The sequence below is a fragment of the Protomyctophum bolini genome (assembly GCF_963924005.1).
Source record: "Protomyctophum bolini genome assembly, chromosome: 16".
In the NCBI taxonomy this organism is placed as follows: Eukaryota; Metazoa; Chordata; class Actinopteri; order Myctophiformes; family Myctophidae; genus Protomyctophum; species Protomyctophum bolini.
In genome coordinates, this window is record NC_137877.1 from 19,991,719 (window position 1) to 20,015,613 (window position 23,895).

Consider the following 23,895-nt stretch of genomic DNA (forward strand, 5'->3'; position numbering starts at 1 on the left):
CACACACACACACACACACACACACACATACTCACGGTTTGTGTTTTAGCTATTGAAAAATGTGTTTCGAAAAATGTGTTTTAGCTATTGAAAAATACCAGATCTACAAACTCATAGCGCTGAGTCTGCTATTTTTGAAAAATCATGAAAATGTGGCACAAATCTTTGAATATATATTCTTTCAGAGCGAACGTTTTTAACTAGAATCTTTGCTTCTGGGGGGTCCCTGGAAAATATTTCCAGATGGGGGTCCGAGGCCAAATACAGATAATTCTGTGGTCCTTGAAAGGTTGAGCACCACTGACATAGAAACATAGGTTTTTCAGAAAGATTTTAGATTTTTTTAGAATCGGCCTCAGGTCTAAATGGGTTAATTACAGTGGATCCATTGAAACACATTAGGTTCCTTTTCCTCAATTCCTGAAAAGTTATACAGTACGTTTATTTTTTGGAACATAGACGTTTTCCACCTGACAGTGACAATATGCAGCAGTCAGCAAGAAAGAAATGAAGGCTGTACAAATGTAAGTGTTTCACCGCAGGGAGTCCACGCTATATACTGTATGCTTCATATTAAAATCACCTCAATTACTCTCCAACTGAGATCCTTCTCCCTCTGTCCTATACTTTAAATCCTGCTCATTATCGTACTCCATCTCCATCTCTCTCTCTCTCTCTCTCTCTCTCTCTCTCTCTCTCTCTCTCTCTCTCTCTCTCTGCCATGCTGACAGCCAGACAGTACTTAATAATCCATTAACCGAACAGGGGGTTGATCGTCAGTCTTGCGGACATGGGTTCCACACTACTGTGCGTATGTGTGTGTGCGCGTGCCGTGCACGTGTGTGTGGTAGGTGAGGAATGAAGCCCAGTGACCCGGCATGCCACCGAGTCAGGCTTCACCTGCAATGCACCTGCCCCAGACAGATTACACACACGCGCGCATGCGCCAACACACTACAGTATTTATCCATGGTGAAACACTACCAGCACATAACTGCCTTTTGATTCTTTGCCCTTCATTGAATTAGTTGGCATCTGCCCGCTTGAATCAATAACACAGTTTGTGCCAGAGTCCCCCCCGGTGAACAAGATGTAAAAGAGAATATCAAGTGTGACAACAACACTTCAATCACCCATCGAGCAGCCTCTTCCTCTCCTTTTCACTGCCTGGACCAACCATTGATCTCTGATAAGGGGGAGTGACGCACGCACGCACGCACGCACGCACGCACACACACACGCACCTTCTAGGGAGAGATGGATTGAGAGATAACAAAGGTATATGGAGGTACTGTAGGTGCCAGTGGACACTTTGGGGGGGGGGAGGATACACAGATGCAAGCAGTGAGGGAGCTAAAGATTGAAAGACAGGTGGATGGATACGTTTACGGAAGGGAAAGAGAGTGGGATAAAAGGATGGATGGAGAGAGTGAATTAAGTGATCCAAGGGGAGCAGAGTTGCATCTAATTGGAGGAGTCTCGTGGCTCAGGAGTAATCAGGGAGCGAGCCAAACGACCTCAGCCGTGATAAAGCTATTAGCAGCTTCTTTAAGCCAGCCTGGGATCAACTTAAATGGGATTCTGGTCCTACGGAGCTTGGCGCAGATACGGCTGTGGCCATTTACATGAGTCTGTGCTGTATAGGTGGTCAGACCTAGTGTTGCCAGATTTAGGGAGAGAAATATAAGTGACTACATGAGCACTTTAAACATATTATATACATATTATATACAACATATTTTCAGATGGGGGGGGTGTGCAGAATGTGGGCATCCATGCCATGATAGTGCTTGAGATCCAGTTTAAACAATAATTAAAACTATGTGTAAGCAAGCCCAAATAGCCAAATACATTTACAAAAACGCAAAACTACCAATATCTACACGTGACTTTACAGAAAAACAAGCCCAAAGTCACTTCTAAGAAGCAGACATGGCAGCAGTGGTGGTCAGACCTATAGCAACGGTTCACTGTAGCAGAAAACAGGGCTACACGCAGGGTTTCCCAGCTGTTTCTTTGCTATTGATCTGTGCCACCTCATCAGGCAGCATATACCTCTGTGTACCGAGGCGCGATAATGCCCTGTAGGCTAACAGGGAGCCCTTTAAATGGCCGTGTTCGCAGACAAACATTCTAGACTTCTTTATAGGTGAGTCTGAGGTGAGGTATATATGGTTTTCAAACTAGTTGTGCCCAAGGCACAGCATTTGGCAAAATAAAGAACTAAACAAAAAGGATAATAGATAAAAGAGCACATCTTCCTTCTAGCTTGCCAAAAGACACTTTTTCTGTAAGTATGCTTTTACTGCTCCGCCTCCTATATTGATGATATTATATAGTATTGTATAATATTTTTGTTATCCTTTTAGCATTATTGTAACTGTAGTTGTTTAGGGGGTAGAATCGGGCTGTGTTGTCTACTGTTATAGTAGTTTTATTTTATTTTTCATAAAAAGTTGTGATTGGCACAAAATCGCCTCATGGCACATCGTTTGTGAAGGGCTGAAGTTGTTCAGGGTGGGTGAGTGTAATGGACGCACTACCCCCATGCATCTCCCCAGAGAGTGGGGAGAGGAGCTAATTCCATTTTCCACAGTAGTTTCCATCACATGTGTTCGGTTCATCACTTATTATTACCAAATGAGAGCCACTGTATGAGAGCCACCCCCCAATCTCACACACACACACACACACACACACACACACACACACACACACACACACACACACACACACACACTACACACACTACCCACCCATCCCCGACGGAAACCAGTCTGGCTGTTATCGAGCGGCGGGGAGAGAGAGCTAGTTGAACCATGGGAGATGATTGCACACTGATGTTCAATAAGGCTTCTAGTAAGGCCATCAAGTGGTCAGCCAGGCGGGTGTGGGGGTGGGGTGGGGGAAGAGGGTGTCACGTCCACTGTAATCCCCTGTAAGTGTCACGGAAATGAACAACCAGGTCCTTTTTCTTGGCCTCTTTCAACCTCAGCGCCGGAAACAATTACAGTGCCAACCGCCTCAATTACTTGAGGAACCGACCAGACGTGTCGACAAGTTTTTTATTTATTTTTAAAACAAAGATTCATCTGCCTTCCATTTCATTTATTTATCGTCTTTATACTGTATATTAGCTTGCTGCTAGCAGGGTAATTAAATGAATAGCTGGTGGGTGGCTGGGGGGTGGGGCTGTTTTGTTTGAGTTCAGTGGAGGGTACTATTTACGCTCATGGTGGCTTAGTTGTTTCAACAATCTGGGTGTTCTTCACCATCATCACCATCATCACCCCTTCACTGCATTGTTGTAGCTGCACAGTGCATGCACACCCGCACAGGCGTGCACGCGCACGGCATGCTCACACGCACACACACACACACACACACACACACACACACACACACACACACACACACACACACGCATGCACGCACACGCGAGTGTGTGCACACACACACACTAACACACACACACACACACACACACACACACATACGCAAACACGTCCTATAACAGGATATAAGACGTTTCCGCCCGATAGTAACCGTATGTTATGCTCCGTTGTACGATGGTGTGTTGCGTGCTGAAGATGGCCTATATCACAAGCTCTGTGAGCTTGTAAATCAGCTATTTTTGATGCGCATGTAGAATATCGTTCTACGACATAGAATAGGCATTATCCTATTTGCCTCTGGCCTCCCTGATTGATATCCAATTTAAACAAACATACCCTATGCACAACCCAACAAGTGCACGCACGTGCACACGCATACACGCACGCACGCACACATGCACACACACACACACACACACACACACACACACACACACACACACACACATGCACACACTGCATTTGCCCTGATCACGCACGCTCTCCCTGCCCCTTGGCAGTTTATCACCAGGTGCATTACTGTATTACAAGATGTATATTTTCCCTTTCCTCTAATAAGAGCACAGATTACAACCAGCAGCAAATTCACTCCACGCATCTCAGTTGATTGCTTGACTCTGCCAGAGTGTTATCCTGTTAAGCGTCAGTGCCGTGGCTATTTACATTCCTCCACTCAGCCCTAAAACAAATCCTAATCGATCCGGTTGCGTGATGAAGAGGTGGGTCCCCGGGCCCCGGGGCATGGCCCCCGCCGCAAATGAAAAGTAATCGGAAGGGGACATAAGAACGGCACGGCAATCAGACCGAATGTCAGCGCAGTAATAAAGAAAACCACTCGAAACCCGTTTCTTGTATCATCAGCTAACAAGACCGGCGAATGTAGTTAAACCGCACTGTTCAGGGGAACATTTTGAGTCTGTGTTTGGAGAATTCTATTTACCATCAGTGAGAGTTATTGTTAAGTCTGCAACCTCAAGTTTAACAGGACAGACTTGTCTCTACTGTGACACACATTATCGCTGTCGGGTAGAAACCTCCATATTCAATTTTTTAGTGGTGCAACCACTCCTACAACCAGCTAGCAATGTCCATGTACCTGTTTGTTTGTCTGTTTGTGTACGTCAATGAGCACCAGTGGTGTGTTTTGTTAATACCCCACTTGCCAGTACAACACTCTCCATCGACAGCCTTAGCCACAGCCACACGTTGCTGCCGCTACATTCCTGTACAAAGTGCACACCCCCCACTGCCCGAGGGACATGCAGGACATGCGCCCTCCACCATACATCAGACAGCAAAACACCTGCCGATGCACAGCCAGACCAGAACATGCTCTCTCCCCCCCAGGCTCCAAAACACGCACATTGGACAGAACTTTTCTCCACACTGTTGTCCGGCTGTGGAACAGTCTACCAGAGCATGTAGTTGACTCCATCACAGACAATGGCCCTCAAGTGTTTAAACGCAGAGTTCATAGACATCTCCTGACCACCCCCCACACTGACTGTTGAGCTGCAGTGAACCGTTTGACTGGCCAATGGATTATATTCTCTTACTTGGCTATTATTCACAATTGCATCGAAAAAAGAAAAGTATAATCACACTACAGCGTCACACAAAAGCGTCAAAAGTAGCAGATACACATTTTGAGCTTGTAGATTTGCTACTTTTGCTACCGTACTTTTGAATTTGAATCCTGAAAAGTAACGGTTTTGGACATTGAACGTTTTGGATGTTTCCACCCGACAGAGACTATAATGTACAGTAAGGGAAGGCCTCAGGTCGAAAGTGACACATGGACAGCGGTAGCTGAAAGCCAGACACGGAGGAAGCACGATGGAAAGGAGCAATTGGAGAAAAAATAAATAAAAATAAGTGATACATTAAATAAAAGGCCAGCCAAAACAGAACAATTATTATTGGTTCTTAAATGAACTATATAGAAGCTGTGTGGCAATACATGATGGATAAATCTAGATGTATTTTCAAACTGTGAGGGTTGATTCTATACAGTACAGTAAGTATGTCACACTTGAAAATGTATGAGGTCAACAGACCTGCATTTTGAGTGGAAATGAGGTGAAAAACCTGCATAACTTCAATTTCATTCAGGCATTCACACAAAACAAAACAAAACAGGTGCACAATAAAGCCGGACTGTTAATTAACTAGAGAGTATGAACCAAATCTACCCATTAGAGTCGATTTGCACCCATTTGGTTTCCATTATGGCCCATTGGACCCATTAGTGAACATTTATTCCTTTTACTGTATGGGGCATTTCACTGGCATGCCTTATAGCTTTACCAATTAGCAGTGTTTCCAGGTAGCTAGATGTTTTAAAAAATGCGTCACATTCTGTTTGTCAATTGAATAGTCAGAGTGGTGGGCCTTTATTCAGGACAGCCACACCGACTGCACGACTGCACTGCATGTAAAAACCCAGAGTCTTCTTTCATTTCTGAGAGTCTACCAAATGGACCCGTCGTGAGGTTCACTCTTTTCACACAATGTTTGTGCACAGAATAGGGGACACTAGGGATTCATGCATGTGGCTAATGGAATAAATTACCTCAGCATGCCATACTGACAAAGGGAAACATGTCCCTAGCATGTGGAGTCTCTTTGATGACAATTCATGTCACTGTCTGACAGGTTAAATGGGGGGGGGGGGGGGGGGGGGGGGGGCTGCAAGTGGCAGAATATTTATCTGTTCCAGTCAGAACCACTAGTACAATTTGAACAAAGATTTGAGCAATGACCAGTTGCTGTGCCAGTGTGGTGTTTTCTTGTGTAATGTATGCATATCATATTATGTACCAGTGTTGGTGATAATATTTGTGTATGCGACACAGATGCTTGGGGGGCTAATGCAGGGCAGATTGTGAGTTATCTACGCAGCACAGCACTGGTCTTGAATTTGTGAATGCATGTGATTAGTAGGCTACACCAAACACAGCTGCGGCACACATGTAAAAATCACATACAGTAAAAGGCTATTTGTGAGACGCTCTGCACTGTGACTCGCTTGCCTATAACGTCTCGCCCGGCCGTTCTTCTCCGTGGCTCAAGTCTTTAGACAGAGCGCCACCACGGTTTTAACAGTTTTTAGGCACTTTTCCCCCCGCATTCGCGGAGTGCGGAAGTGCCCGGGACGGCACCGTTGACGTTTGTTCACAATATGCATTTTGGGGAGTGAGAGTGTGTCGAAATTTTTTGGTTGTTTTTAGCTTTTTGTCTTGCTGTGTGTGGAGCCTCCAGCTGGCCTGATGAGCTGTCTGCTCGCAAAAACTCATTTTCCGGGGAGGCTAGGAGGGGGGGGGGGGGGTTCCTGTAAATAGCTTTTAATTCCACACCACCCCTCTTTCCCTGCCGATGCACAAACTACAGCAATATGCACATTTTTCAAATAATAATGCCCACACAAACATACAGGCTAAAACAAACATATAGACTGTGAGCGCACACATGCAGTGTGGGCGAATGGATATCACACTCTCATGTGAGCACAGTTGCATGTGCGCACGCACATACACTGTAGTGTACAGTCTTGCAATCCACCTGTGGCATTATGGTCCACGCGCCTGCTGAGAAATCATTTCCTGGGTAAGTGGGTGAGGCAATTTTGTCATGGCGAGGTTGGAGAAAAAAAAGGACCCCCGTTTTTAATGGGAAAAAATGGGAGGCAGGGTAAGAGTCAGTGGTAGCAGCTGGGATAATTGATGGCGACTGTTTGGATACAAGATTAAGATTCATGGGGAGGACCCCGCTGTGGTGCGATGAAGGGGTGTGTGTGTGTGTGGGGGGGGGGGGGGGGCGGACTGCGACATTTTGCCCCAGCAGTGTAATTGATGGAGGTGGAAGGCACAGCGCCGAAAAATGTGGTTTAAAGACAAGATGTGTGGGTGTGTGACTGTGTACACACACATATTTTTCTTTAAACTATATTTTACATATCGTCTCTGGTTCCAAAAACCAAAATTGTTACTATTCATTATTCAAATTAAAAAATGGCAAAAGTATCATCAGATCTACAAGATTTGAGTGTCAAAAATGTAGACAGAGAGACTGAAGAACAGACAGACAGACAGAGTGCAGGACATTAAATCGGAACGTCATGTGACATCCATTCAGTGCTTTCCCGCTCACCTCTCCCGACACCATGCATGAAAACCCATCAGTGCCTTCACCTCAGCGCCATATAAATGCATATGAAGATGGATAGCTTCCATAAGGCCAGCTATAGGATATCTAATGTGTCATACAGAGTAGTATACAGACAGCCATAGACAGTGGAAGGTCACCGGTCTAGTGGGGGAACCGAACTGAAGCTCCCCCCTCCCCTCTGTAAACATTTTCCACCACAAGGCCGTATTGTGTGATTTATAGCCCGATAGTAGCAGTGACACTGCCAGAGTGGAGTTATCATGTATTGGGAACTTGCCACGTTAAGTCGCCACAAATTGGGTAAAGGTGAGAAAATGGGTCAGACTGTCATTGTCAGGTTGTGTGTGGTTCTGAGTGTGATGTATTATAGTGAGGAGTGAAAGGATGAGAGAGAGACAGAAAGCACAGTCTGTGTGAGTGCTTCTCAAACCTTTTCTGGTTCAGGGCCCACTTGAATATCGTTGCTGTCGCAGAAACCTCCAATATGTTTTTGATCTTGGCACTGTACAGCACTGAAAAGCACTTTATAAATAAATATTATCATTATGGGCGTGTTCGGAAATAGCGCACTGAGCGCACTGTGCAATGCAAACTAATAGGTGAGTGTGCTCCGGGTGCGCATTTCCGAACGCACCCTATATCTCCATATTATATTATAATTATTTGTATTTATTTTTCGTAAATTAGTGCCATACTTGATAATAGCAGATAGTAGCAGATCTACAAGCTCGGAACATGGCATTTTGTACGACAGCAGAGATATGCAACTAGATAGGATGTGCTCAGATCGCAGGCAAATCTAATTTATTTCTCAAATCTGATCTTTAGGCATGTTCACAATGCATGGTATTTGCAAGAGATCAGATCGGGGGAAAAAACATCTACAAGATCACAACGTGTCACGAAGCGTTGCTAAACCCATAGGAATGTGTTTCAAATCTGATTAACTAAAATCTGAGTCCATGTGTGTGTCTGTGTGTTCTTGTTTTCTTGTTTTCTTTTTTTTTAATTTTGTTGTTCAGGAAAAAAAAATGGGGCTTTTGCCAGAAAGAACTTAGCCTTGTGTACTCTTTACTAAGCACACACATTTTTGACCCAGCAGCTTTCAAGCATTACAAATTATACTGGTAAAATAACAGTTCAGACCCTGGCATTACCTCATAGGTTAACTTGTTTTCCAATTACAACCGAAAGAAACTGATCTTAATGCGAAGCTTATGCTAGAATCACGGTCAAAAATATGTTTTGGCATCAAGTTGCTGATTGTTGGCTATCATGCATTACATTGGTTAGCAAGCCAGCTATTCCATTATCCAAATAAGGGTTTGAAAAGTTTGGCAAATGTTTTTTTTTTATGTTATGCTTTCAAGGTTAGAATTGTGCTTGAATTCTGATATTATTAATTACTGGAATTGAAACACTTGTGGGTTGATACTATTCATTGTTTTATAGTATGAGTCAAACTTATAAGATGCATAATTAAAATGTTACTGCCACATTTTCACATGGTATTTGTTGTATTATAAAGTGGTATAAAGGATGGACTCTCTTTCACAGCCTACTGCAGTTGAATCCTGAAGAGTAACAGTTTTGGACATACAGTATGAGGTTTCCACCTGACAGTGACGATTTTATGTATGACAGTGTCAGTGAGCATCTTTCTATCATTATCCATCTACATTCCACAACTCTCTGAGTGTGTATGTGAGTGTGTACGTCTGTCCTTCGCATTATTCCCTATAGAACCGTTCAACCGTCTTTACCCTGAGTGACTGAAAAGCCTTGAAGCTGTGTACTAGTAGGCCTACCTTGTAAAGACAATACACTGCACAAATGAAATGGAAATGAAAGGAATGATTGGAACATACTGTATGTTATTGTTTGTATGCATAAGTTGCCTAAAGGTTCCATGCTCAGAAAAGGATGAATAAACAGTAAATACTGTACACATAAATCATAAATGTGACACAGGCCAGCACTTTGGTCCTCAACTCGCCAGAATGAAATGGTCGAAATGGTCGAAATAAAATCGTTTTTTTCATTGAATGATACATCATATGAAAGCTTACATTCTGTACTTTAATAATCTGTAATCTGTAAAAATCGAGTTGAGGACCAAAGTGCTGGCCTGTGTCACAAATGTCTAAATATAATGTCTCAAATCCTACAATCTGAGTGCTTCTCAGGGTCCCCAGTTAAAATATGATTATTTTGGGGGGTTTGAGAAACACTGAGCGATACGGTGGGGCCGGCTACGGTTAAGGAAAGGATACAGGAGAAGTGATGCAGCACATTGGTTGTGGGCCAAACTACAAGCCAGTAATGGAAACACATGGCAAGAGTCCCAGTCGGCTGACCTACAGGCTGCCCCATGGGCCAAATTATCATTTAGAAAACTTTCAGTCTTTTTTTAATAGCATTCATTTGAGGCTGCTGGGGGCACCAGATGACAGCGATTTGCACTTGTTTAGTCGCCCCAGTTAATTGCAAGGTGCCACAGTAGAGCGCAATCGATCACTTGTAGACAATTATTTAGAATGATCTACAGCAATAAGTGGCTGAGGCTGATGCCAACAGGGAAGGGATAAGATGGAGTTTGGTAGGAGATAGGTGTGTGGATTATGAGATACTGGTATACAGCTTTAAGGCTTTTCACTGACTCCCCAGGCTTAGGTGCTTAGCAGGTCTGAAAGCTGCACACACGCACATCATGAACACACATGAACACACAAACACAAAACAGTTTGTTCGGACCAAATGTATGCATCGATGTAGTATACGCACTCGCATATGCATATGCACACCCGCATGATAACACACAAAGAAAAAAGCCAGTAGAGTGCGTGTGTGCCTTCGTGCCTATACGTGCGTGTGCGGCACTGTGCTCACACACGTGCAGGCTTACATGTGTTTATGTGGTTGTTTTCAGTAGACCCTTGACATGATCGGGTTCACGTACCATGCAGTAGACATACCATACCATACCATTACACTCTCAACACACACGTACCTTCATCAATTTTTCATAATGACAGCACCTTTTTTTGAATGACTGCTCTCGTGGCCTCTGTGTCAACGTGTGTGAGCATGCTGCCTGCCTGGGTTTATACTAACCAGCCTCCCAGGCCCAACACTGCCACGGTTGCCAAGTCGGCTATATTATAAGAGACTTTGGGCTTGTTTTTCTACAAAGGTTGCTTGCTGCTGGTTGCAGGTTTTTTGGTTGTAGTTGCTTATTTGGGCTTGCTGCCTAATGTTGTTTTTATCATGTCAAGGACCCCCAGATTAATATGTATTTGTACGCGGAACCCCATCTGAAAATATGAATATAGGATTTGCGGTGCTAAAATGTTTACAAAATATTTCAGTTATTTTCCTGAATATATTTTTTGAAAATGGCAGATCTACAAGCTCACAACACATTGCGAGATGTTGTGAGCTTGTAGATCGTCTATTTTCAAATAGCCAATACAGGTAGGTTCAAAGTGCTCATGTGGCCTATAAGTTGCTTATTTGGGGCTTCGTTTTCATAGACCTGGTTGCTCATTTCTCTCTCAAGATCTGGCAACACTGAGCGCTGCTCGTCAGAGTGCCCCGACTGGAAACACCATAGCTCTAGGGCCCAGTGGAGAACAGTGAACATGTAAGGTCACACGCACGCGTCCCAGTGCACACGCACACACATACACACACACGCACACGCACACGCACACGCACACACACACTGTTGGAGTCGGGCAAAATCCTGAAAAGTAACAATTTTGGACATATGACAGAAACGATAATGTATCCCTTCTCCCTTGGCCTGTCTCACTCCCTCTCTCACCATTACACACACACGTGCACGCACACGCATGCACGCGCACACGCGCACACAACCACCCACACATGCACATATGTCGTACGCACATACAGTTTATACACAGACACACCTCTTGGGGCTGTCCGGGGCAGTCTAATGCTCACCCGTATCCGTCGTGTCTGCTTAGCGTGCCACTGGGATATGTATTATGTACTATACCTGGGGGGTGTTGCTGTATCCACTATATTAGCATATGAAGGGGCATATACAGTTCAGCCTATAGTCTCTGTGTTAGCCTTGTTGGCTTTCTACGCAGTGACAAAAAGAGGACGTTTCCAGGGGTTCACATGGAGAGGTTGGATTTTGTGGTCAACTTTACAATGAGCACAACTCCACACAGTGTACTGTGTAAAAAAGAGAGCCACACGTTACTCATACCCAGGCGTACATTATGCAAGGCGCTTAAACAGAGACATTATGTACATAATGCAAGCAGCTAGGCTGTTGCTTACACATTGCTTTTGTCGGTATAAAGGGCTACACACACCGTCTGCGAACGCCGCGCTTCAAAACAGCCGCCTCCGTTATTTTCAATGAACCTATCCCACACCGGCTCCGTCCGACGCGCGTTCACGCCTCGCCTGACGCACCGATACGCCACCGTTCTATTTTCCAGGCGTTGCCACGCGGCAAGGGGCGCTAGCCCCTCCTATATTTGTTTTTAACTTGTTGATTGCTTGCTCTGTGTTCTGTTCAGCACCTTGTGACTTTGTCTTGAAAGGTGCTTTACAAATAAAATGTACTTACTTACTTACTATATGGTTTAATGTTTGTTTTTAGTTCAATGTTTGTTTTAAAAATGCCATTGACAATGAAGGGAAGATTTACAGACGTCATATTGTCTCTTTATTGTTAATGGCATTTAATGTTTGTTTTACATCACCATTACATCACCTAATCAACATGAGTTAGACTTTAATATATTAGCGCCCCTCACTTCACACAGGTGTGATTTAAAAAAGAATTCTAGACATTTGACATTTTGATTTGGAGCATTCAGCTGTGCACAGAGGGCATAAAAACAAAGCCCTGTATAGAGGCAGCATTAGTCAATTATGTCACATACCGGTAGTCGGCTTGATCTCTAACCTGGCAGTCTCTGAAAAGAGTCCTCATCTACAGATCATCCCGTTTGTGTCCCAGCATTTTGGAAACCATGGGGTCAACAAAGCACCTGTGTATTGGTGGAGGGATAAGTAGAGGATGATGAACACTATACTGTACAATACACACACACACACACACACACACACACACACACACACACACACACACACACACACACACACACACACACACACACACACACACACACACCTAAAAGGCTTTCCCCCAGACCTGCTGTCAGCAGTGCACTGAGTCAAGGAAATGCAGCTGCAGGATTATGGGTAATGAGGTGTGTGTGTGTGTGTGTGTGTGTGTGTGTGTGTGCGTGTGTGTGTGTGTGTGTGTGTGTGTGTGTGTGTGTGTGTGTGTGTGTGTGTGTGTGTGTGTGTGTGTGTGTGTGTGTGTGTGTGTGTGTGTGTGTGTGTGTGTGTGTGTGTGTGTGTGTGTGTGTGTGTGTGTGTGTGTGTGTGTGTGCGTGCGTGCGTGTGTTGTCCAATGGCCCTGGTGATTCTAGCGGATTGCTCTAGGCTGAAGACTAGTTTAAACCCTATGGGGGTAAGAGACTGAGACAGAGTGAGAGGAAATAAATGACATGTCACATGGGTGCAGCCTTTCAGAGCATTAATCTGACTGCTATTCCTCTGAAGAGTAGGACATCAAAAACCCTGATATAATTGTGTCATGTTCTCCCTGTGACTGCCTCGAATGCTACAGTAGCTGGCTGCAGAAAATGTAATCCGCCTTTTGATAGAAAAACTTCAAGGTTTTACTATGTACGCTATCCAGAATGAACCTGTCAATGTCGGTTCAGCTGTTCATATTGTATTTCACAACAGTGTAGTGCATTCGGCATGTTTCCTCGAAATGCAGAACAGTGTAATTTATTTGAATCCATCCATCCATCCATCTTCAACAGCTTATCCATAGTCGGATCGCTGGGGCAACAGCTCTACCAGAGAGCTCCAGACTTCCCTCTCCAGAGTAACATTAGTAACTTCCTCCTGGGGGATCCCGAAGCGTTCCAAGGCCAGTGTGGAGATGTAATCCCTCCAACTGTGCCTTGCTCTGCCCCAGGGTCTCCTCCCAGTGGGAGGTGCATCGAGGATCTCCCTAGGGAGACGCTCGAGAGGCATCCTAACCAGATGCCCGAACCACCTAAGCTCCTTTCCAGATGAAGAAGCAGTGGCTCTACTCTGAGTCTCTCTCGCATGACTGAACTTCTCACCCTATCTCTAAGGGAGATGCCAGCCACCCGGCCAAAATGAGAAAACTTATTTCGAAATGAGAAAACTCATTTCGAAATGAGAAAACTCATTTTGAAATGAGAAAACTCATTTTGAAATGAGAAAACTCATTTCGGCCACTTGTATTCACAACCTTATTATTTCGGTCAACTCCCCTCATGCAGTCTATTTATGAGCAGGCTACATTAAAGGCTCAACAAATCGTTCTTTGTATCTGGGAGAAGATACAAAGAACCAAAGTGGAAGTACATCAGATTTAAAAAATCGTTTGTACCAGCATCAACCAAGATGTTATCCACATCATGTGTGCAACTGTGCAATGGTGTAATGTTGTGTCTCCCTCTGTAATGTATTTTTGTCTGTCATTGATGTTTTATGTGTTGCTGTAGCTGGGGTGAAAGCCCAAGACAAGTTTCCCTTGTGGACAATAACGTTTACCTTGACCTTGACCTTGACCCACACTTCATGACCATACTGTAGGTGAGAGTACAGTGTGGCGCCGTGACTGCAATACCGCCCCTGCCGCTCCGAATCTCCGGCTGATCTCTTTCTTTCGTCCTCCCCTCCCCTCACCAATAGTTAAACTCCTTCACTTGGGGTAATGTCTCTTTCCCTACTTGAACTTCACAATCCATTGGTTTCCTGCTGAGAACCATGGCCTCAAATTTGGAGATGCTGATTCTTAAAACTAGATCAAAATGTGATATCAAGGCCTGGGCCATGGCTCAGCAGTCCAGGCACCTTGGCTGGTAATCCAGTCTGGCAGTGTGCCGCGGGTTCGACTCCCGATCCCAACGGCCTTTATTACTGCATGTCTTCCCCCCCATCTCTCTCCCCATTTCCTGTCAGCCTACTGTCTGTCCCTCCATAAAATATTATAGAAAATAAAGGCGAAAGCCACAAAAAAAGAGTGTACATGAGTCTCCCTGTTCTCCAGCTCTTTGTTAAACAGATAATGCATTTTCAGGGACACTGTAAGGTTACAGTATGAAGGCAGATGACAGCCAGATCTGTCAGAGAGATTAAATATGCCAAACATTTTCAATTCGATTTTATTATAGTACCAAGTTGTCTCAAGAAGTTATTTTTCATAAAGAGCAGGGATGCACAATTCTCCCCTGAGTGAGCATTCGGTGAGAATGGCAAGGAAAACCTCCCCTTCAACTGGAAGAAACTTCGTCGCTGAACTACAGGCTTTGTGTGGAGGGCCATCTGCCTTGACCATGAGAGAGAGAGAGAAACACAGATAGACAGACAGACAAGACAGCAACATGAATGTTAATAATAAAAAGACACTATAAGACAATCATAATAACTAGTCCACCGCTTTATTCAGTGGAGACCCTTAATATGCACCAGCAGAGGGTCAGCACTGCAGTCACAATCCATCATGGGAGCCTGCGAGACGAGAAAGCACAAAAACCCTACAGGAAGAAGACCCTGAGGGCGTTGCTAAAAATGAGCACTTGTGCTCACTGTTCAGCTACTACCCTGCATAAGTAGTAAATACATTTTTTTTTAAATATTTTTTAAAGTCGAGTTAGTGATGGATACACTCAACAAGTGGGCTACAGTCAACCCCGGCGTTAAAGATGGCAGGCATACTTAATGAACTGGTGGGCATGTAAAAAAATTAAAATAAAACACATTTTAACAAATACAAAAAAAGAAATAAATCTTTCTCCTTATATAATAATACCTGATAATCATGTTTTGGGATGGGGAAAAAATCCCGGCACTCCATCTTTAACCCACTGCCAACATGCGAGCACTGCACATGCACATACTGTAGCGCTCAAGTATCCTGGACCCCCAGCAGCCCCCGCAGTCATCTGAAAATAGACCTGCTCTTTCATCTTGTGAGCTGATAGTGGTCATATCTATATATCATGGGGGCACTTTTTTTTTCTTCCAGAGACCACTTCCATCCCTCACCGACATGCTTTCTCCTCTCCACTCCTGTCAGTGTTGTCATTGAGAAGGTCTAAAGACTAAACCACACCACACTGCTGCTGCTGACACATATTAGGCAGTGATGTGAGAATTAGCAGGTATACACTATACAGTACTTGTCAGGCTTTAAATAGCTGTGTTTGTTTCACTTTGTCTTTCTTAGATTTTTGCTGCGAGTATGTTTTGTGTGTGTGTGTGTGTTTGTGTGTGTGTGTGTGTGTGTGTGTGTGTGTTCTAGAGGGCATTGTTATACCAAAATCAATTTTCCTAATCTTAGTTTGTTGATTGCCCTCTCTGTAAAATCCATCATATTTCTGTCACTGGCCACTGTTAAGGGACTTGGAGTGCATTTTATTTTAAATAGCCATACGGAAACGGCTTCATTCCCCCGATACAGATGTAGTGAAATAATGTGTCAGCTATTGTACTGTGTTGTGAATGCTCTTTTGTTTTCTGGGGCGGATAGTTTGTGGTCTTTGGGTTGGTGTTGACTGGCTGTTGTTTTTGGACTAACTTAATTGTTACAGTTTCTTTAACATATTGTGACAAGCAATTTTCTAGTATTGCCTTCCAGCTTGTTGGCCAATCAACCAGCCTGTTGCAAGTAACTCTATTTAATTTTACCTGTTACGTTAAATGGATTGGTTCTAATATACAAAATAACATACAGTAAGCAAGTTGCTGAATACCTGATCATTTTCATAGGAGTCCTGTTGTCTCACTATGCTAAAGCCACTATGGGACCGGCAGTGGGACCGGTGGTTCACACTCATTGCAAAAATGAACACATTTCAACATGTTTCAATGTAGATCTGCTATTTTTGCTGAATGTTTTACCCCATAATATAGATGTTAGGGTTTTACTTATGATGATGAATAGTGAACATAACGACATGTCCAAAATAGGGATGCCAGGGTGAAAGTGGTTGAGATGATTATTATGGCATGGGGGATTTTATTTTGTTTTTCTTCTTTTCTCTCTTTTTCCTCTTCTTTCCAATGTGAAAATGCCATACTAATCAGCTCAATCGGACTGCACAGAGATTCATGTAGTCCAGAGATTGGAGTTTGTTTTCCAACAACCAGTACCATGCTATATACATGTAGGTAGTCTGCTGAAGTCCCTCACATACAGTTGTGTGCATTACGTGTGAGCTAGCACACGCCTGAATGCTAATTCCTGTGCAACCATATGTACAGTAGGTGACCGGAGCTGGGGAGGGCATGGGGAGGTTAGCTCCACCAGACCGTGTCTTTATCACGGAACTCTCATCTGGTTATTGTTGCTGCTGCAGCCTATTAAAGCACCCAGCAGATGGGCAATAATCTGAGCCATGATTATAGACAGGAGCGGTGGCTTGTAACTCATACTTAACCCAATGAGCTCATCTGGAGAGGGGGGACGTTAGGGGACAAAGGACAACTTTAGCCTGCCTATGGGCTCTTTGATTTGCATGAGCCCGCTGGAGACTGGGAGCACTTTATGCTTAATGCTATAATCTGTGTGAGGGAAATAGCCCTTGGTTCCGATACTACAGCATCACTTTCTGGCTTGGTAGAAAACTGTTTCCGTTTCTATATGGGAGAGAGGCGGACTCCAAATCACCAAACCACCGCAGTGTGATTTGGAGGAGTGCGTGCCTCTCTCCTATAGAAATATTTGCACTGAGCACGGTTTGAAGCCAGGGCAGTTTCCCATTGATTATTCACTGCAATGCACATCGCCCCAAACTCAGCCATTGGCAGTGTTTACTTGTGGAAGTGACATTTGCAACTTTATTTAATTCAGTCCTGTAACTGGCAATTGGGATGACCTTTTAGCTGGCTTCCCCTGCCGGGGACGCTTTAATCCTCGGGAGACTCGCCAGCGATATTGGCAGTCAATAATCTCACCGGGCGATATTGATGAAGTTGTTGTGTGCACTACCTATGAAATGAATTGGCTAAGGAGCGGAAAGGTGGGTGCATGCGTGGGCTTTTTCCACAAGGCCCGGTGAAGACATTAATAAAAAATAGAATTGATGAAAATGACTCGCATGGGAAGAAATGAATCATGTTTACTGCAAACAACTTTATCTCGGTTTGATTTTTATTATATTTTTGATGCAAAGAAGTGTTTGCCTTCACTATAGCTGACTGTGCTCATTGCTGTGGTGACAGTGACAGATGTCTCGTAGTGTTGCCGTGCGTGTGTGTGTGCGTGCATGTGTGTGGAGTGCAATGTTGTGCTCGGATTATTTTACCAAGTAAAAGTAGCACAATGTGAAAATTCTATGAATAAATACTCGGTAATAGAACAACAATATTGGCATAAAAATTCACTTCAAGTGTGTGTGTGTGTGTGTGTGTGTGGGGGGGGGGGGCATAATAGAGGCCACATGCGAGCCATTTAAACCTATAGCTACCAAACAATGTATCCCTCAGACGTTTTCTCTGACTGATGGAGGCGAGGCAGAGAGCGAGAGATGGATGGATGGAAGGTGTGTGTGTGTGTGTGTGTGTGTGTGTGTGTGTGTGTGTGTGTGTGTGTGTGTGTGTGTGTGTGTGTGTGTGTGTGTGTGTGTGTGTGTGTGTGTGTGTGTGTGTGTGTGTGTGTGTGTGTGTGCGTGCGAGCGCTTGTGCGTGTGTGATGGGGAACAGTGTTGCCATGTGTGCTTTTATGGCACTTTGGGCTTGTTTTTCTGTTAAGTTTGTACATTACAGGTCACCAGAGTCTTTGTTATTCACTACCATTCGATAAGGTACATTGAAGCGCTGAAGGGTCCACTGTATCTAAGACTGGGTCCCATACCCATAATCGCTCCATGTTATCGCGGAGGAGATAAGTCAGTTTCTCCAGAGGAACCACAGTCATTACCTCCTGGTACCAATCATTCAGTATAGGAACGTCTCTATGAATCCAAAGCTTGAGTATAGTCTTTCTCGCTATGTATAATGGGCTTGTTTCTAAAGTGCTATTTGGTGCAGTTGCCTATTTGGGCTTGCTTCAGATTTGTGTTGCTAAAATGAAAAAAGAAAAGAGTATGGTTTTCATGAACCTGGTTGCTTATTTCTCTCTCGCACAATCTGGCAACACTGGCAAGGAGGCAGCGCACCACTCATTCAGTGACAGGAAAGTTCAGCTGTCCTTTCATCTGCAGAATAATGGTGGTTCCTTCATACCTCTCACCTTCCTAACTCCCTCTAACTTGCCTTTCCTTTCCTTTTTTTAGCTCTTCTATTTTACTTAAGTTGGTAGATATTTGTCTACACTACAGCATCTGTTTCGGGCTACAGGTGAGAGCAAGCTCTCAAATGAAATAGCGTTCATGTGCATAATGTTATGAGACATGTGCTCTCTCACTCCCCCCTCTGTCGCTCTCTCTCTCTCTCTCTCTCACACACACACACACACACACACACACACACACACACACACACACTGTTGCGCGTGTGGGAGCGTTGAGAATTGCATTTCTATTCATGATTACTCTGTTTGTAATGAATCACAAAAATAGAGCATATTGTAGTTGCATAGTGGAACAGGATGAGTTCAGTGTGAATTCAATGTATACAGTATACTGTATATGATTCCTTGATCTGCTATTGCAGAGTGACAAATTAAGGCTGGTATGAGCACTCACTGCCAGACAGTTAAAACCACCATCGCTTTTACGTCTTAATAAGTATACAGGCATAGAATAAGTCCATAGTTTAACCACATGCAACCTGGCGTCCGTATTTTGAGCATGTCAAAGTGAAAAGTATTGAGAATAGTATATGTTTTGAAAATATCCACAATATATGTAGCATATCTACAAGTGAGCCTGTAGATTAGTTTTGCTGTTTGTCCTATGATGGGCTTAACAAAGAATGAGTCAATAATAAATATTACACAAATTGTTAAATTGATCCCTCCATGGTAGATCATAAAGAGGTGCTTACCCACCCCTGCCTTATAAAGTAGCATTAGCATAGTATTTGTTCCCAAGCTTTGTTTATTTTTTGAAAAGCGGAGAGAAACGACCGTGAGCATTCGAGTCCAGACGACATACAAAGGAGGAACAATATGCATTTCCAGCCCCTCGGCTCATAATCTTTCCATTAATTAAATATATTGGAAAATCCTGAATTATGATTCATTGCCTCAATCCATCATCACTTCTGAAATGGAAATCCCTGTGAATAAATTAAATTAAATGTACTCTGTGCATGCATGTGTGCGTAAGAATGAGGGCACGCACACATGCACACGCACGTGCATGTGTGCGCGCGCATTTACACGCATGCAAGCACCTACAGTATAGTACACAGGCGAAGTAACTTGCGTTTACGAGTTCACGAGGTTCCCCCCCTCCCCCTGCTCATCTTATTGGCATTAATTCTGTGCCGGGGAGAATGCAATCTGTCAAAGGGAAACTGGATTCTCTTTTATGGAACTGATGTAATTTTTAAACCATACACTGAATCATTTATTCATGCCATGTTTAATCCTGCATCACAGGTGGTAGCGTAAACACAATCAAGCATTCAGCCCACCCCCGTGCAGCATTGTCCTTTCACTTGTCATGATGTTGTTGCATTCCTTTCTGCAGATATACTATACTGTACGGTACAGTTTTAAAGCCTGATGTATACTTTGTTGCAGTGTCCGTGTTGCACGCCAGACCAGCAGATATGTGTAAAAGGTCTGTTTATATAGGTATAGCGAGCTTGTATATCTACTGTTTTTGGCCATGCAGACCGTCGAACGACAGAATAAATGAAGCATTTACACATGACTAGTGTCGATTGTGTGGTGTGGAGGGAAAATGTATGACGTGATGTTTTATTTACTTCCGTCCTGCCTGTGCTGACGCACGCGCACATGCACGCGCACACACACACACACACACACACACACACACACACACACACACACACACACACACACACACACACACACACACACACACACACACAGTATACCAACGGACACGTATCCCTGTCACCAGTGCCAACTTTTGCAGTAAACCTCGCAACAGTACCGGTACACACTTCCTCTATATGTGCTCCACACAGCACAGATGGCTTTGTTTTTATCGGCTTGGCAGCACTCTCCCAAGTTCACATAGGGCTATAGGCTTTCATTATGAAATCACATGTGGAAGAAGTCCTCGGTGGGCGAGAGGCACATTTTTACATGAAGCTAGCATCAGGTTATAAAAGTCAAGCCATCTTATTGTAAATTGCACTTCGGAAAGTAAACAAAAAGGGGGGAAAATAGATGAAAATAAGTCCATTGCACAAGACTGCACATCCCACAATGCCCCTCTCTCTCTCCCCGCCCTTTAAGTGCCTTGCCTCCAGGGTGCAATAACAGTTTATTACACCTATCTTCACTTTATGACCCTCTGCCTCTTCCCTTAAGCCCACGCTAACTGTTATTGAAAACACCCCGGCCTGCCATATATCATACCTGAGCAGCATGCTATATAGGCTATGTGCTACCAAGCTAATCACTATGAGCTCATATGGCATTGTCAAAGGGTACACTGCAAGAGTTCCTACTAATCTAATATCTGCTTGAGAGTGAATTGTTTGAACGAAATACCGTTTGTCTTTATATCCCACGTTGCCTTGCAGCTTCTCTACCCGCCGACATCCCATTTCTGTGGGCTAATCGTGATGGGAACTAAATGGGAAACAGAATTTAGAGTTTGTCCGGGGTATTGTTGATATGTGAGGCCGTGGCGGTGGTGGGCCATTGTCTGGCTTTGACTTTGAGTTTACTGCTCAGCTCGCCTTGGGGTAAGCCTGATTTAATACAGGTCTAGTCGTATGATGCAAGTCTCACAAGCTCAAAACGTATCACAGCACGTTGCATGAGCACCACGACACGTTGTGAGCTTCTATACTAGATCTGCACTCTGCAGTTTTGGCTCAGGTACACAGGGGATATGTAGGCTGACATGCAAAAAGGAAACAGCAATGCATTGTACTTGTGCATGTCTGTGTGCATGCATATTGTGTATGTGTGGTATCTGGGATTAAAACAAAGAAAAAGGTCTTTGTGGGTGGACGTGTTGGGCGAGAGCCCCGCCGAGGCAGTGACAGTTCACGGGTGACGGCGCGACAAGACACAGGGAAGTGACCTGTCAGCCCTTTGTCTCGCCAATATAGCCCTCCTGTCATCGAGTGTGAAGGAGGTCGGGGCGAGAAGGAAAATCCACCAATTGAATGTGAAAGTGAAATGCAGTTGTGATCTTGTAAAGGGCAGTGGTCTTCAACAGGGGGTCCGGGACCCCGAGGGGGTCTCAGAGTTACTACAGGTGGGCCGCCAAATCTATGCACGGTATGATAGGAACTTTATTTAATTTAATTTCTTCTTTAAAGGGTCCACAATTATTAGGACCCATGCGCTGTGCACACTTCTTGAGTCTTCTCGGATCCACTCTGTATTACACATAATGATATGCAGTCCTCAGCTCCGAGGTAATAGAACCGACCCGGCCTATGAGTGTTAAAACATGGATCCGGACCTGTGTGGGTATCGGGTCGGGTATTTTCCGAATCGGAAGTGTGTGTGTGTGTGTGTGTGTGTGTGTGTGTGTGTGTGTGCGTGTGTGCGTGTGTGCGTGCGTGCGTGCGTGCGTGCGTGTGTGCGTGCGTGCGTGTGCGCCTTCGTGCGTGCGTGTGTGTACTAAACCGTATGCTTGGCGAGCAGCACCAGCTGACAGGGCAGATGGCTTGTGTCAGTCGTAGAGGGAAAGGTGTTTGATGAGTGGAAACGGTTTTGGTTTAATTATGTGTCAAGTGTGTTAGCCTGGCCAGGCGCTAAAGGCCTTTTCATCTGTCCTGCCATCATGATGATGATGGTGATGGCACTCAAATTGGATATTTTCATGTCATTGGTTTTTATTCCCCTCCACAATTGTGTTTTGACTGGCGTTGCAATTGCGGAGCAGCTTCCCAGAGACTGAGAAGCTGAACGTGAACTGCTGTTTGTAGCTAGTGGATTTCTTTTCATTTAACCCATTGAAGTTTAATGGCTTCTAAAGCAATTGTTATCAAACTTTGTGTGCCAAGGACCCCCAAATTGATATGTATTTGCCCGCGGACCCCCATCTGAAAAGTTTTTGTTCCAGGGACCCCCAGAAGAGAATAAATCAATTAAGATCTTCTCTGGTTTAATGGGTTAAAGGAGTGTTCTTGCTGTGAACGGCTAAATGCACTAGCTTTTATGTTGTGCCGCTATACAATCACTGCTGTACCAGGTTTTTTTTAATGATTATTCAGCTTGACAAAGTTTGAAGCAGAGATGTTCACTGGTATCCTTCAACGTTGCAAATCAAAGAGGAATACATAAAATGTAATTACTCAAAAGGTGGAGAGTGGAGACACAAAAGATTTTCTTTTTTCTGAGACGCTGTCTCTTCAAAACTGTTGGAAAACAATGAATTGCCCTGTCAGTCATGTTGTAGCAACTGTTTGCAGCTTGAGTAGTTAATGCACAGTCTCTCTACAGCAAATGAAACTCCCATTATAATGCTGTGAATCTCTGTCCAGCCAAGAAGTTCAGAGGAAAGAAAGTTAACAAGAAAGAATATATCGTATGTACATGTATTTGAAATGTTAATTAGTTACATATTCTTAAAAAAATGACCGGTCATTAGCATAAAAATGAATGATAGGATTTTGGGGTTTCATCTATTTGAGCAGATTCTAACAAAAAAAAAATTATAATGTTGCTGTCGGCGCAGAAACCTCTTATCTCCATATACACATTTTGTGTTTTTTCGTACATTAACGCCCTACACTCACACTACAGCGTCACACTAAAACATCAACAGTAGCAGATCTGCAATCTCGAAACACGGTGCAAAGCAACACACTTTGAGCTTGTAGATCTGCTATGTTTGAACTTGAATCCTAAAAAGCAACAGTTTTGGACATACAGAATAAGTTTCCACCCGACAGAGACAATAAAGTACATTCGTTTTAGAGCTTTTAATGAAGAATCTGAAAGTGTTGATGACTTGCAAGTCCTTTGACAGTCTAATTCCCCAGACATCAAGTGTGGGTGTTTATTTATTTGTAGATTGACAGATGGGGGCATTGTCAATCTGGTGTAAGAAGTTGTCAATCACAAATATGATAATAATACTAATTATTGTTTTATGTTATTTCATTATGATTATCACATGTT

The 23,895-nt window shown here is 43.9% G+C and overlaps 1 protein-coding gene across 1 annotated transcript in view; it reads left to right on the forward strand.

The window, feature by feature from the left end:
* Positions 1-23,895, forward strand: part of erbb4b (erb-b2 receptor tyrosine kinase 4b) — a 393,044-nt gene that overhangs the window by 163,818 nt on the left and 205,331 nt on the right. The window lies entirely within an intron of this gene.